The following is a 17,043-nucleotide window of genomic DNA, read 5'->3' on the forward strand; positions in this document are numbered from 1 at the left end:
ACTAGCTGGTTGGATCTATCCTCTACACTCTCTGCAGGGATTGCAGCTGCAGGATTACACCCCAGGTGTGTATGCTAGACCTGAGCTGTGCCTAGAGGGGCAAGGTGAAGTAGGGGGAAGTGGAAGCTCTCCCTCACACTCACCGGACATGAGCTAGGACTGCATCTGTGGTTTCCAGGACGCTGCAGGATTTCCTACTCGGTGGGCATGGTGGGAGAGGTACTGCGGAGTGGTGGGGGGTGGCCCAAGGGGGTGGGAGAGGGTCCGGCCCACGCTGTGCCTGGGCTGGGACTGGTCCCGCCAGCGCAGGCTACCAAGAAGCTCTCCACACACTCACCGGACCTGGGCTAGGCCTGGGTCTGGGGGTTCCCAGAACTTGGCGGAAATTCCTACTTGGCGGGCAGGGTGGGGGAGGTACTGTGGAGTGGTGGGGGGCAGCCCAAGGGGATGGGCGAGGGTCCAGCCCAAGCTGCGGCTGGGCTGGGACTGGTCCTGCCAGTGCAGGGTAGCAGGAAACTCTCCACACACTCCTTCAATATTGTTTAACATTAAAATGGAAGCTGAGTTCCTTGCACTGGAAGTTGTGGTACTTGGCTCTCACCTAAGAGATGACTCTGGAAACATGTATCACATGATTGAGTAATATGACTTTTGTTTGGCATTGCCAACAAGCTTTCTTTCCATCTGAGCCTTGCTCGAGGTCTGGACTATTCTACAGGGGTGATCTATGAAGTTGTGCTACTGCAGATCACAGCCCAGGCAGTGGGAGGTGCCCTTGGTATGGGCAGTGTGGCTGCCGGAGGAAGCTATGATGGGCTGGGAGCATGTCCGAACCCAAACGGCACAAGATGCCCTGTTTGGGGCTCAGCCTTGGAGTGGAGTGAATCTTCTCCATCGTGGAGCAGAGACTAAAGACTTTAGAGGAGAAGGTACAGACCACAGAAACGCAAGTGCTTGTGGCATCTGCACAGAAGAAGCTATTGGAAGAAAGACTGAAGCTTGTCTCAGAGCTGTGGGGTGTTATTACTAAGGCTGAGCTGCTCTACAGGAACAACTAAAAGTTACTAAACAAGTTCCAGTACTATGAGGAAGCGCTCATCCCCCTGGTGGCCATAATTGGTGAGCAGGAGCTCAAGGATGGGGTCATCAAGCTGCATTTGGTGGCCAACAGGGAAGATGTGGATGCCCGAAGAGAAGACCTTGTGGAACAAATTAGAAGAACAAGCCAGCCTCTCTGCATCTGCTGAGCCAAGCAAACTTGTCAGAGGAAGGTGGGACTGACACTATTTGAAGCTAAAGCTGCATTTGTGCTTAAACAGTTTTGCACACTTTTGTGACCACAAGAAGACCTGAAGAGAGGTCAGAACAGAGACTTTATTTTTCTTATGATTGGCAGATGACCGGGCACTGCATCACTTTCAACAGAGTGGTATGGGGTGTCATGGGGAATTAAGCCAGTCCACCTCAGGCCTGACACGGCCTCCACAGGGCTCCATTCCAGATGGAATGGATGCCTTCCTGCCACACCTTCCATCAAAAGGTCAGTAAAATGCTTCAACCATTGAAACAAATTGTTTTTATTTTAGAAAAGCCTGAAGGTTTCCATAATGTAATATTTTAAATGCTGACATATGATTAAATTAAAACAAGATCACATTTGAATGACTTCCATCCCAGTGGATTAATGTCAAAAAGACATGACAGCTGATACCTGTAACTCTGCCAGACCTTAGTCTCCAGGAACTGTTTTTGTTTCAGAACTTCAGGGTGGCTCAGTGGACAGTGTCCAATATCTGGTGTGAGCTGTTCCAGCATGCAGTGCATCAGTTGGGCATTGATGAAAGCCATTATCACTGTACACCAAACAACTGTGCTTCTTGCAAGTTCCATGCCAAATAGGTGAAGGGATGGATGGTACTGAATCAAAAGTCAAATCTTAGGTTTCATTAAAATTGTAGAATCTTGAGCCAAAGCCCACTCACTTTTTCAGTACATCCAGAGGTCTGTCACTCTTGCTGGAGTGTTGGAGGCCTTGGCCATACACAGAGGCCATAACATTATCACATCTGTAGTCAGCAAAATAAAATGGTACTTTAAGTGTAAGCCTCCTTTGTTAGGGACAACTGGCTTCTCCAAATTTCCTCAAGATGAAAACTTAACTGCCACCCCGTCTTCTCCATAGTCTCGATGAAAGGAGGGAACACAAAGATGCTGCCCAGGAACTCAAGCCCCACAGGGAGCAAGCCTGAAGTGTTTTCCTCTTTTCTTTTGTACCTTCTCCCCTCTCCACCTTTCTAGGAAAGACCTTGCACAACTAGACTCTGTCAGTTGATGATTTGAGGCCAAGGCAGCACCTCCATCCCCTTCGAGTGAGATGTAGAAAAAGCCTTTCTCTTTCTCCCCAAAATAAATGGCTTCCTTTAGTTTGCCCAGGAGTGAGCAGGTGGACCTGACAGGCTGGTACTCCACCAACCTTAAACTCTTATGGCTTTCTGCATCTTCTTCTGTCACTACTCTAAGCCACAAATAAAGTCTAGGAGAATGGGGATTTTCCTTAGCTCTGAATTGGCAAGTTACCCAGTAACATGCCTATATACAATGATGGGGTCATATCTGTGTGTGCCATTGATGAACCCAATCATCCCCTTCTCAGATATCTCTTTGGGCCCCAGCCACTTCAGTATACCCCCAGGGCTTCCACTCTGTCTGCATCCAGGACAGTAGGTTCCCAGATGAAGTCCTGAGCCTCCTTTACATATGGTGAATGTGCTCTTCAGCTTCATGTAAGGGTGTACCAAAACTGAGGGCTTCTCTGTGTTGATGAAACGGGACTGTCACACACAAGTGAAGCATTACACTAGGTGACCCATGTATACAACAAGCCCAGAATAAGCATTATCAGGCTCCTTTGTTCCTGACCACACTGTACAGGTCCTTCTATGAGCACCTCAGTTTCCACACAACAAACTGGATCATTGAGTGATTCGAGATGGCGCTGAGCTCCCCTTGTCTACTGGATGGTCCACAAACCTTTGCAAAAGTATATCCAGCACCTGGTGCATGGTGCCAAATATTTGGTAGGTTTTAAAAAATTGGGGGAGGAATAAGTCATTCCCATTATGTGTGGATGGCACAAGAGAGTTGACCAAGAGAGTTGACCATAATCTCCCTTATATCAGTCTTTGGAAGTTCAAGGCAAGCTCAAGTATGCACAGTCTGACCTGCTACCTTTTCACCCTGGAGCGGGACCATGGAAACAGTAGTTGTATAAATCATGTGTCTGTCTGTGGGACCAGTACTCTACACAATTTCAGAGGAGGAGAGGCTTACTTAGTCTCACAGATTTAGAGAGTTTATTTCATGGTTAGTTGGCCCCAAGGCTGAAATGCCAAGATCCAGGGGAATGGCAGAGGAAAGTGGTTCCCAAAGCTGCCCAAAAACAGTAGGAAAAGAACAAAGGAGATTGGGGTAAAATATACCCTCCAGAGTCGCAAGGGCAGTGGCCCTCCTCCTCCACTTCAGCAACAATTCCTAAAAACACATTCAGCAATGGCATTGTAGTGCATTGGTCCATCGATGAATATGTCACCCACACAATTTCATCATCTCCAAAGTCCTCAATTCTAGATCCATGAGATATGTGGGGTCATTTTACTTTTAAACCGCACCTTAAAAATGGTCAAATGACCCTGCCACATAATGATATGAGAACTTCACAGATTTTGTGTTGACTCTCATTGGTGTGTATGGAAACACACACACACACACACACACACACACACACACACACAGATGTTTTGGACCCACACAGGGAGATCAGAGCAGTGTGCTGCCCTTTGCTAACCTGTTCTCAGCTACTCTTTTCCCCACTTTGACTCCTCTGAGGAAAGGGCCACACATAGCAGATTAGTTGGGCACCCCAGTTTCTCCAGTTTTGGCTGAGTCCTCCTCTGCGAGGTCCCCTAGGGCCTGAGAATTGGGAAGTCTGGAAGCAACAGAAAAAATCGTCACATGTACTATGTCTCCAGACAAGTGAGCAGGCATCAGTTCTGTTTTGTGCTGCTTAGCAACAGGGTTCCAAGCACTACCTCATCATGAAGGAAGGGAGGTCATCGACTGGGGTCTCCCTAACTGATCTTTTCCTCATACTGGACTTCAAACAGCCCCGGGGCTACTGGCTGCCCCCGACCCACACCAGTACACAACCAGAAAAGTAGAGAGACATAAAAACACTTTACCCACCCTCCCCCAGATAGGCCAGGGCTTAGCCACTACCCAAGGAAACAGATGAAGCTTGCCAAGCTTACTCAGGATTAGGGATAGATGTTAGGGTTTAGGACTACATGTTAGGGTTAAGCTTTTTTGTGAGGATCAGAGTTTGATTTATATGTTGGGGTCAGAATGAGTGTTTAAGATTCAGAGTTAGGGTTTAAGGTAAATATTCAGTGTTCGATGAAGGGCTATAATTTAAGGGTATAGGTAGGGGTTAGGTCCTGGTTTAGAGCTAATGTGTTATGATTACAGTTAAGTTTAGATTAGTGTTAGATTTATGTGTTATTGTTTGAGTCATTGAGATGACTACATCAAGGTTTAGTGCTAGGGCTTTGGTTAAAATAGGGTTAGAGTGAGAAGTTAATTGTGCTGACAGCTGTTGGTTACCTCAAAATATTAGAGTTAAGGGTTAGCGTTAGAATTACCTTCATGGCTATATTGGTAATAAAATGAGAATTTTGACTAAATTTGGAAACATAAAAGAATTTCAACTTCCAATAATTCTTTGTGATTTCCAAAATTTACATCTCCCGCATATACCTTGAGCAATATAAATATAGAAAATCATTTATACACATGCTGCTATTTCTCGGCTTTCACAGTTTTTGCAAAGCATCTTCATGGAAGTTTATTTTTAATATTCTCCTAACTTTTTTATTTTAGATAGTCTCACTCTAGAATATTAAATCATCACAGTTACAAAGTCTACTTACATTTTTCTATTCTTTGAATGTGCTTTTATACCAGATCTCTGTCTGTGCCTTTTGCTGCTGAAGGGTATGCATAGGCAGTAAGTATGTAAGAAAAGGAAACTTGAAGTGGATAATTTTGCAGACAAAATAATTCTAAGGGGGAAATTGCCTAAAAGCCTGTGGATGTGACAAAGTTCCTGCATCTAGGTTCCAATGTAAATGGGACCTTAAGGGAGAAGTAAACTAGTAAGAAAGCCTTTATTGAAAAATATAAATGTAGTTGCAGAAGAAAAATGAAAGGTCTAGAATGACTCATTTTCATAATAAGATAGCTAGAGCTAAGTGGAACAGGAGTAAATGCAAGGTCACATATAATCTCTAAACAGAAACACCTGCTCTTTGGAAAGTCCAAAAGTAAAGAACAGAAGGTCTTATGAAGAAATCCAAACTCAAATTGGGAGGAGGACCAGGAAACTGCCTTAGCAGGAAAGACACACGCGATGTCCAGGAAAGGCTGTTGCCCTCGTGGGACTCAAACACTGAGCTAAAAGGGGAGGAGACGGAACCTGCTCTCTGGGAGAGAATGAGCTGTCACTGTGCTGTGTATGTGTGTTTGCACCGCAGACACCAGCCTCGCAAGACTGAATTAAAGCCTGGCTTTGACTGCTCTCCCTGTCTCTGAGTCAATCTGTTAAGGCTGGGAAAGTGAATGTGTTTCTCACAAGACTGAGCTCCCTGGGTCACTGATAAGGAGTCAAATGAGCCATCAGATCTTAATTCAACAAAGCCACTCTTTTGAAAATGTTCTGAAGGACAATTTTGTACCTCTATCTACAAAATAGATAGGATAGATGTACTGCTACCTTCTCTTAATTCAATGAGAAAAAAGACTTGTACTAAAAGCATTTGGACAGGATATGATGTCTACATCTTATACTATGAGTAATCACTACAAAGACAACACTATGCAATGTATTAATTTTTGAAACTGTCCTACTAATTGGTTTTGAAACTGTCTCATTTCTATTTGTTTCTTAATAAAATTAATTTTTTAAAAAAGAAAGAAAGTATTCAGGTAGAAGATGCAATAGAGTCTGTGAGGTGTGAATTTTTATTTTCTGTGTAATGAACAGCTTTTTCGATAATAAACCCAGGACATGGCCATGGCCTATGGCCAAATATATAATGATATTAACATATATGTGTCATTACCTCAAGAGAAAGTATGTAAAGGCTCTTAACTCATACAATTCTGTCATTTAATTTTGTCCAAATGTCCTTAATTAAAACCAGGATTAATTGGGATTATCAAATACTACAAACTAAATGTATAAGTAAATAAATGAGCAAGTGTTTGAAATCCTGTGACCATGTCTTCAAATAAATTTTATTTTAGAATAGTTTTACAGATATGCAAAAGCTGTGAAGGTAGTGAGATTTTTTTCTCCTGTGTTGTTTATTTCTCATGTAGATTCCTCTTTTCTTAACATCTAACCCTGATTCAAGGCAAAGTGCTTGAGGTAGCAGGAAAGAGAAAAACATTGTGGACTGGCTTAACCAGATGTAGCAATTATTATTATGTTTAAATTGATAACCTTAAACAGTATGAGTTGTAGTTCAAAACACCCAGATATTGATGTGCGTTTTATGCAATGAAACACAGTAAAGTCCAGCTTCCAGAAACAAACGCCGCCACATTCCCCTCTGAGCTGACACAGTGGCTTCTCAGGATGCCTGGACGTTGCCGGCTTCCTTGTGTAGCCCGGATACAGAAAGAGGCCACAGCACATGAGGGTGGCTGCTCTGCTAACCAGGCCCAGCTCAGGGGACAGCTGGAAGTTTGTATGTTTCTCATTTGGCACATTTTCTATTAAAACCACACATGACTTACAAGGAGAAGAAAATTTTGTTATAAAACATTTAGTTAAGCAACTTCTATATTAAGTAAGAAGCACAGAAACAATTGTAATCTTTTAGGTAGATAAGTGTTTTGCAGACCTTTAGTTATATGAAAAAATGCTAAAATGTAGAAAAATACACAATTTACCAAATTTACACAATTATGCTAAATTTAATAGAGAAAGCTATAGAGCCAAGTAATCTCATTTCTGAGGAAACTGGTAGCATCTTACTTGAGACACATGAGTCAGTCAGAAGCTATGATGCAGAACTTTCTTATGAGTTCAAAAGATCTATAAATCATGAAAAAAGATATACTGAGTCAACTCATTAAATCATTGGAGCCCGCATGTCATCCACCTGTGTCCCTTCCATTGTATTGGTAAGTGAAATAAATCAGACCCACATGAGCAAACATTGTAAGGTCTGGCTAGTGTGAGACAGCTACAATAAATAGATACTGTGAAAGGGAAAGAATCTGTTCAATAGAGGGGAAAAATAGGATGTGGAAAAGACAAAAGAAAGAAAAGAAAAAATGTATTTATGTATAGATGCAGGAGAGCTTGGATAATTGTACTGCTGGTCTCTGCTGGTCTATTGAAAGGTGTAACTATTGCTTAATTTCTTTTAGTCTTTTCTTCTCCTTTTTAATTTCTTATAACTTTTTAAACCAATTTTGCAGGTTTATATCTGCTAAGCTGAAGGTGAAACATTGCAAAAACCATTGTCAAATTCCTATTACTCTGTTGAGTGAAATTTTCTATCATTTCTAATTTTTTTAACTTTGCTTTTCTTTTGGTGGTACCAGAGGTCGAACTCAGGTCCTTGTACTTCCCAGGCAAGCACTTATTCCACTGAGCTATCTCCCCAGCCTCTGCCATTGTGTATTCTCCAAAAAATAAAAGTAAATCTTCTTGTCCCAAGGCCATCTCCCTTCAGGGCACTAAACAACAAGGTTATGAACTGCCTGAGGACAATTCAGGACTCCTGTCCCACTATATGGAGGCTCCAACTAGCAACCTCTCCACAGATCTGGCCACTGGCAAAGTGTCATTCATTTCTTCACTACCCCAATGCATAGGTCCAGAGATAGAATCAGATCAAACTAAACCAAACCCAAGACAAGCTTGGGGAGGCAGGGGAATGACATTCACAGAAACCTTTTCTTTGTTTTAATGGCTTTGAGCATCACACTATTCTGACATGTGGACAGAATGCATGTAGAACAAACATGTCTATATACATGGGCCTTAGAATAGGTTTATCTAGGGGCTGGGGAGATGGCTCAGTAGAAAAAATGCTTCCCTGGAAAGCACAAGGGCCTGAGTTCAATCCCCAGTTCCACCAAAGAGTAACTAAATAAATAATATAAAAGGTTTATCTAAATTCCTATTTTGCAATTGATTATCGTTAATCTTTCTGTTTTTCCTAATTCTGTGAACACCCATACTTTAGCCACAGTCCTGAATAGAATCAATTTCTGGGCTATTCTTACTCCAGGAAAGTGAACAACTATATTCACAGCTTACGGTCATGCCTATTAAGAAGCTCTATCCCCTTGTTGCCCTTGAAGATCACCCTGCAGGGCCTGACCCTGTGGCTGTCCTCTCGCAGGTGAAACACTACATCATCAGAACTATCTGCACATGCGACCTGCATTTTGCTTCAATAAGCTGGTCATAGAAAGCTTCCCACATAGCCTAGGCGAGAAGGACAACAGTTGTGGCCATTTCACAAGATTACACACCATTGGAGAGATCACAATATGGAGCGCAGAAGGGCAAAATCAGTAAGGAACAACACTGGGGAACACATCAGGAATGAGATAGGCTGTTTCTTAGTCTTTCCAACCAGCCAGAGTGGGATTGTGATGTTGAGAAGTCTAACTCCTGAGTGCTCTAAACCACTACTCAAAGCCCTCCAAGCCCTTAGCAATTAGAAATTTAGAAAAGAGAAAGTGGTGTTGTGTTCTTGAAATCCTAGCTCTCAAGAATCAGAGGTGGGAAGATCACTGGGCTCAAGTAGTGCAAAACCAGCTTGGGTGGTGTAAAGACACCAACCCCAAAAAAGATAAAGAAAACAAAAAACCCTTGATAGACTGGCAACAAATCTAGTGGACACCACTGAAGTCAGCTGGCGCCTTCTTCTGTTGGTCCGAGGCTGGCTGCAGCAAATGCTTGCCCTTATAGCTGATGGTGTTGTCACCTGCTTCCTCAAACTTGGGCAAAGGATGTGTCTTTTCTGCCCCTGCATCATTTGTTCGAACAGAATTTCAGGTTATTATCTTTGTTTAAACAAAAATAGTGCTCTAACCAGGTGAATCAATAGAAAAGGAGTGAAAATGACCCGAAAACGGACTCCTCTGGCTTTGGGACCTTGAAGAGAGATTCTGCCCAGGAGGGCATGGGCCTCTCAGTCCTCCTCGCTCCTTCTGCGGCCTCCGTGCAGCCCGGTGACTCTGCAGGGAGCTACACCTCGAGTGAGATCAGCGCTGAGGAGGCAGAGAGGGGATGTGACACTGAGGTCGCTTACCACGGAGGAGGTGCTTGACACGAGGGACCACCGATCCCAGCGTAGCAGCTGCAACAGAAACAGAGTATAGAAATACAACACTGAAAAGGAAAACCAAAGCCCAAAACCTAAACGCAGTTTAATAGCTTCTACAGCTTGAAAACAAGCGAAATGAAATGGCACAAGATTTATGCATTTGTATGTACTATTTTGGAAGGTAGGTTCATGAAAAATGCATGCTGCAGAATACAGGGTGGAAAATAGGTAGAAAATGGAACTAGAATAGAGTAGTCTACAAAAACAGTTTCCTGGTGAGGAATAGATTTAAGAATGTCCAATACACTAAAAATATGATGTGGATATGTTCCGGACATTTTGTCTAATAAAGTATTATATTAAAAAGAACTTTAATACATTTTGTAAAAGTAAATGCATTTCCATATTGTGAAAGGAAGCCAATACTCTTTGGGAAGCTAAATGTGTCATGCAATTTTTTATTAAGTTAAAATATTACTAATGCATGTAAAAATAAGCATTAATTAAAATAAATAGGAATTTGAGTACTATGATTCAATCTCAACAGAATAAAATTCTAAGTTATCAAAATTAACATTTAGGGAGTGGGGCAGTTGGCTCAGTGGAATAAGTGATTCCCTGGCAAGCACAAGGGCTTCAGTTTAATCCCCAGTTCTGAGAGAAAAAAACATCAAGACTATAACTTTGACACTTATTTTAAAATGTAGAAAATAGTGAAATTTTTAGAAAAATGATCATTTCTTTGTTAAGATCTGTAGTATATAATTATTTCAAAGGTAACTAACATAATTGAAATGTACAGCAGAACTAAAAGAGTTCAGTAATTGTTCATACATCTTGCTAAAATCTATTTATTCTATCAAGATAATAATACCCCAAACCTCATGAAAGCACTGTTCATAAGTGAATATAACAATGAAATAAAAATATTAAAGAATTATGAGTTTACTATCCAATATGTCCATCATAATAAGAATTTACCTTAAAGAACTATAATGCTATATGTAAACTACTACAGATTGCTATTTTTAAATCTTAGGAGCTGTTAGTATTAATATATTAACTTCTAAGATTTCTCTTTTTGGCCACCAGCATATATAGCATTGAGGGTTAATTCTGCATACTTTTTATATTTTAACTTGAAGTATTTTTTTCTTTCCTAGCTGTGAGTTTCAAATGGCCAAAACAAGAAAAACAAAACAAGCATCTTTTCTATAAATTCATGATGATAGGCTATAGCACCTTTATGACTCAAGTTTCTCTCTATACAGGTGGCTTTATGGCTTTATACCATGACTGTTAACATTATTTTAACTTGCCATGTATAATATTGCCATGTAGAATAAAATAAAATGTTGCAAAATTAGTAGCTTTCTGAGTTAAGCACTAAACATATCCGAAGTTTATTCAGAATTTTATGTGTTATATTTTCTAATTTTTGAGATGTATGGTCTTTTATTCTGTAAGATCTCTTCTAAGTAAAACATTGAAGACACAGAAAACAAAAAACCTGCTCATTCTCAAAGAAATCACAAAATTCCAATCAACAATGGAATCTAGAGTTTTGTACTTTCATATTTGGCATTGTAGTGTTAGTTTTATAAGCAGGGTAGATTCTTGATAAATCCATTATCTACCCAGTGCTATTTGTCCTTAATAAAGTGATACTTAGCATAATATTTCTGAGTGGCAATTTTCCTCACACTGAGCTTTTTTGTAAATTTCAGTAAAAACTTTGGGCTTGCCTTCACTAGAAGGTACTTTAAATATATACCCTATAGCTAATTTGTTCTTCCCTGCACTCTACTAAGGCTTGTGGCTGAAATCAACAAGCAAATCAGTACTTTCATTTGCTGTCCTAGCAGCTGCTGATTGAATTCCTGATTAACACAGCTCCTCATTTTTTCGGCCTTGCTATTTTATCTGTAGAGCCTTACCTGCAACCTCACAACCATTCCCTTCCCAGTGAACTCCCCTGAACCCTTGGAACGTTCCAGCTCCATAGTCACAGAATCAATGATCTGAGACAGGCAGCAGACCTGTGGGTGGAGGGGGGATTTATTCTGAATGTCATATCTGAGGGATTTATATCTGGAGACTTGACTGAATGTAATCAGAGCACAGAGGCAAATTTTACATTTTAGAAAAAAAAAACATAAGAATTTTAAATGGTAGGGATTTCTGTGGGTAAATATATAGAGGCATGTTTGAAAATAATATTTATTATCATGTTTACTCAAACATCTATAATATATTAGAAAAGAGTTATAAGCAATATTTTCACTGATATGTTATAGGAAACATAAAGGAAGCGTTACACTGAGGAGACTTCATGGTAGATAAGGAAAGCAGATGCCTACCTTGGCAGTGCAGGAGCAGGAGTGTGGAGCCCTGAGCAGGCTGCTGCTGGCCTCGGTGGGCTGCCTTGGTGAGCAGAATATTGCTTCTTATGCGATGCTTTGAAACTAAAATTGATTCTACAGTCTTCCTTAAAACAAGTAACCCACGAGGTCTGGTGGCACATGCCTATAATACCACCTCTCTGGAGGCTGAGGCAAGAGGATCACTGTGAGGTCAAGGACAGCATGGGCAAGGAGTTCAAGGCCAACCTGTACTGCATAACAAGGCCCTGTCTCAAAAAGAGCAAAAAAGGGAAAGAACAAATAACCCAATGTTCTCTTTTAGGACTATTTTTATTTATATTATTAGGATTATAATGGTTAACGACTACATTTTAAGTAATATTAACATTATAATAAAACAGATATTGTTGAGATTGTTGTCATTCAGAAGCACAGTTCTGAGAGAAACTATCTAAACCATAAGAAATAGTTGTGGAATAGGCAACTGGTCCCCGAGTTCCATTTTTTCCATCATCATCAAAAAAAGTTACACAGGTGCCAGGGATTTTTTTGTTTGTTTGTTTGTTTTGTTTTGTTTTGTTTTCTTGTTATCTCAATTGTAATGATAAGAATACATAGTCCCATCAACCCCCCTGGGTACGATTACCCTAAGAGGGGCCATTTCACCTGCCTGGATTGCCCCAGGAGGCACTGAGATGCCTTCTGCACTAGTGGCTAGAGCACAAAGCATGAGCTATAAGGAGTCTCATTAGAAAGTCTGACTCCAACAGATGAAAGAACTGGTGAACCTCAGAAAAAGGAAGGGTGACAGAGACCAGCAGAGGGATGCCATCTAAGTATAATTGCCAGAGCCCAGCATGCTTACCTAGATCATATAATCTTGCCAAATTTAAGGCTTGTTTTTCATTGTTCCCTTTTTTATTACATAAATGGCAAGGAACATATTAAGACTGAACCCAACTCTCCTTCTGGAACACCCAAGAATTATGGAGGACTGTAACTGCCTTCCAAGAACTTAGACAGATGCCCCAAGTCAGAAGTTGTTGGCAGAAAAACAGGAAGAACTTTCTCTCAAAAGTGTGGGATGAAGCCACTTCCTGAAATGCTCTAAACAGTATCTATGGGCAAGCAAAACAGTTCAGGGGACTAAAGTGCCTGCTTAGGCAAGCTTAGGCAACTGCAGGTACCACATGCTGTGTCAGCCCTGCCCACAGGGCAGGGTGAGCCAGCCACAGAGTCCAGCCACAGGTGGCACCCATCTGTAATCTCAGCGCTGAGGAGGCTGAAAACAGGAGGATCAGTAAAAGCTGCCTGGTGAGACTCTGCAACAATCACATATATTTTTTAAAAAGAAAATAAAACAGTATCTAGAAACATGTTCCTGCTGGTGGAATCCATAGAAAACATACTGGCAAATGCAAGTGCTTTGATCCTTCAAAGGGAAAACGAAAGACAATAAAAAAAGGCTAGTTTCCTTTTTTATCATATGGAAGGTCTTTTGGGCTTTGTTTTCATTAGTTCATATTTGTCATACATGGTAATCACATTCATCATAAGAAATTTGTACCTGTGTATAATATATTTTAATTTTCTTTTTTTTTCCATTACCCTCCCATCCTACAACTCCTGCTCCCCTCCCCATTTTCAGAATGTTTCATTCCATTTTTTTCATTCCATTGACTTTTATTTCATTTCTCTTCCTTTCCCCTTCAGATTGGCACATTTTCTTTCTACTTCCCAATATCTGTTATACATTTTGGTCCTCCTTGATGCATTTATTTCCTCATACAAGGAAAACAGGACAGTAATATGTGTCTGATTTATTTCACTTACAAAATACCTTCTCAAGGTGCATCCACCTCCCCAAAATTGTCTCAAGTTTGTCCTTCTTTAAAGGCAGTGTAGTACTTTGTAAATCAGTATGGTGTTTCCTCACAAAACTAAAATTAGAAGTTTCATTTCACCCAGGCATTCCCCTATTTTATTTCTTTTTTTCTTTCTTTTAATTGTTAAGAGACCTTATGCTAATATGGATAATAACGGTGCCTGTCAAAATGAAAACAAGTATACTAAATGGTTCATTACTGATTGTGTATTGAAAGCAGTAAGAGGTTCCACAGCATCAAATAAACCAGTTCTGAACTGTCCCACGGTAAATTTAACAGCTCCAGCTTCTTTAGTGTTTATCAAAATACAAAAGAAAAAGCAGAGGTCATCTTTTATGATGGCAAAATGGACCTTTGCAGGATGAAGGAGGAAGCTACTTCCTCACATGGAGGTGAGGGTGCTCCAGGACTGTGGTCTGGAATGAACTAACCACCACAGCTTGCATGCATTCCAGCTGATGAGACCCAGACTTTGACCAATGTATGTCCTGAGTGGGCACTGGGAACAGGCACAATTCCAGCTGCACACTGAGTAGTAGGAGGGAGGGTCCCATGCCCTACCATAACCCTGTCTGCTACTCCAAGTTGAGCACAAGAGTATGAGTACAAGCAGGATGCTACAGAACGCAGGTGACCCAAAGACAGGCAGGCCACAGGGTCTTGACTGTGACCGTGTCATGGACAGCATTCATTCATCTCATCTCTGGAGTTCCCAGAGGAGCAGCTGATCTGATAAGCAGGCCAAACTACACTAAGGTTAGTCTCCCTTCTGTGTGTTCAAGTGTTCTCCTCACCTTGTAATTTGTAACTGTTTTTTTTTTTAAAAATGCACTGAGTTTCACTTATACACCAATGGGCAAATGGATCCTGACACCATTCTATGCCTCAGCAGCTCCTGCAAGCCAGGTGTCTTTGCATCCAAATCCCTTTTCAGGACTAACAGTGAGTTGTTTTCTTCTTTACAATAATAAAGCTGAGTAATATTGCACAGGAGTACCAGAAATTGCCTCTGTGGAAACAGAATCTATTTACATTAAATAAAAACCTGGTACAGGCAGCATCTGCCCATTTACAGCATGATGCATGCACACTGTGACCAACCCATGGAGATAGCTTCTGGCACTCAGAACCACAGAGTAGCAACATTTGCCACATGAGAAGAAAGTGGAGAACAAAGAAGAGGAGGAAGTCTGGCCAAGGGTGTTCTGGTTCACTTCTGGCTACAAGCTGATTGGAGAGCCAGTCCCATCCCTCATAGAGCCCGTCCCCACTGGGGGCACAGGTGGCCTGAGCACACCAGTTCCTGTGATGTAGAGAGTGCAGCCCCAGGTTCTCCATGATTTTAGCTGCATTCATGACATTGGGGAGGTCTTGCTCGTTGGCAACCACAAGGAGGACAGTGTCCCCGAGCTTGTCCTCAGCCAGCGTCCTCGTGAGCTCCTCACAGGCCTCATTGACACACGCTCTGTCATTGCTGTCCACCACTAAGACCAAGCCTTGAGTGCTCTGGAAGTAGTGGTGCCACAGTGGTCGAATCTTGTCCTGACCACCCACATTCCCGATGGTGAAGCTCATGTTCTTGTCTTCAACAGCCTCCACATGGAAACCTATGGTAGGTATGGTGGTCACAATTACACCAAGCTTCAGTTTATAAAGAATCATCATCTATCTGGCAGTATCCAAGCCCACTATGAGATTACATATCTCCTTCTTGCCATAAAGGCCCTTGAAGAGGTTTGTAAAGATACTCCCCATGCTTGTGCATGCAGGGAACCAACACTGGCCAGAGACCTCAGTGGTAGCAGCTTTGAGCCAAGCACTGGTTTCAATCAAACCTTGATATCTTTTCAAAAGAGTTAAAAGCATCATAATGTAATGATACATGCACACCCATGTTTACAGCAGCACGATTTTTAGTACATAAAGAAAATGTTGTTTTATATACAGTGGAGTTATTTATCTTTCTAATTTTTTATTCATTTTATTTTTTTTAATTTTTTTTTATTTATTTGTGTGTGTGTGTGTGTGTGTGTGTGTGTGTGTGTGTGTGGGTAGCTCAGCCCACCAGGGGGCGGGGCTGGCTGGCCAGGTGGTGCTGGGGATTGAACCGAGGTCCCTGTGCTTTTGCTAAGCTTGTTCCAAGTAGGTGCTTTAGACCACTGAGCCATCTCACCAGCCCTTTTTATTCATTTTAATGAGAAAAAATAAAATTGCAATGAAATAATTGGAGTTATTTTGATTCTTTCGCAGAAAACATGTATCCACCAAATAATTTGCTTCTGTTTTAAGCTGTTGTTCCATTTTCAGTGTCCAAAGTTCTCTCACCCTCATATTTGGTTGCAGCTTCTATTCTAGTCAAACCCCTTTCTTACTTTTATATGACATGAACAATGGTGGTAATGACCTATTTAGGGAAGAAACTAAATATTATTTTTCAAGGTTCATTGCAATATTCTTTGCAAAATCTAGAAAGCCCTTTGTGCTGAGATCTCCTGGGGTGTGGCTAGGGAACCAGCCCTGAGAATGCCAGGATTAGAGGCTGGATTACAACAGCAGGGACCCTGCCTGTTTGAAGCAAAGGGACCAAGAACTGAGATGATGTACAGGAACTTTTCTGACCCCTTGCATCTATACATTAGAACAGTTGAAATATTTCATTATGAACATGTTTTATCCTTCAACCAAGAAGGTAAGAATATCCTCCATGTAAGATCGAACATTACACCTTCGCTCGAAGAATACTGTTGCTACACAAGGAGAATCATCATGAAACCTTAAAATATAATACAATTTACCTTGTAAGAATTTGAACTTGGCTGGTACCCAGCACTTCTTTCTTCTCTTCTCTTTCTCCCTTTTGGAAGCATGATGTCTATTCGGTTCCTGTGTTATCATTCTATTTCAAAAGCACATAACATGTATGATTTCAGAGGTTTATAACTAGAGAGTTACTTTTCCTAGGGATAAATTTTACTAAAAACTCACACACACTTTATTTAAAAGAGCCTTTGGAGTTGAAAGCTAATGCTGGGGTGGGACTTTTTGTGTTCTTGCAATAGGGTGAATAAATTTTACATAGGAGGAGATGAGTATGGGCAGCTGAGAGGTGGGATGTTATGGGATGAATTGTGTGCCTTCAAACAGGTCATTTGAGATCATCACCAAATGGAGCTATTGATAGCTCTAGACAGGCTCTTTACAGTAGTGATTTAGGCTAAGTAAAGTGATTAGACCAATACTATTCTAGGAATGTGTATTGGTGTTCTTACAAAAAGAGGAAAAAACATCAGAGTTTTCTGTTTGTTTATCTCTGTCTCTACCTGCCTGTCTTCTCTCCTCTCTCTCTCGCATTTTCTCACTGTATCTCTATCTCTCTCTCTCTGT

General features: G+C 41.2%; 2 pseudogenes; one reads left to right on the forward strand and one right to left on the reverse strand.

The window, feature by feature from the left end:
* The first annotated feature begins 654 nt into the window (after positions 1-654).
* On the forward strand, positions 655-1,247 carry LOC105741103 (annotated as a pseudogene).
* Positions 1,248-9,275: 8,028 nt separating this feature from the next.
* On the reverse strand, positions 9,276-15,414 carry LOC101589267 (annotated as a pseudogene).
* Positions 15,415-17,043: the final 1,629 nt, after the last annotated feature.

The sequence above is a fragment of the Octodon degus genome, unplaced genomic scaffold (assembly GCF_000260255.1).
Source record: "Octodon degus isolate 3935 unplaced genomic scaffold, OctDeg1.0 scaffold00292, whole genome shotgun sequence".
NCBI classification, from domain to species: Eukaryota; Metazoa; Chordata; class Mammalia; order Rodentia; family Octodontidae; genus Octodon; species Octodon degus.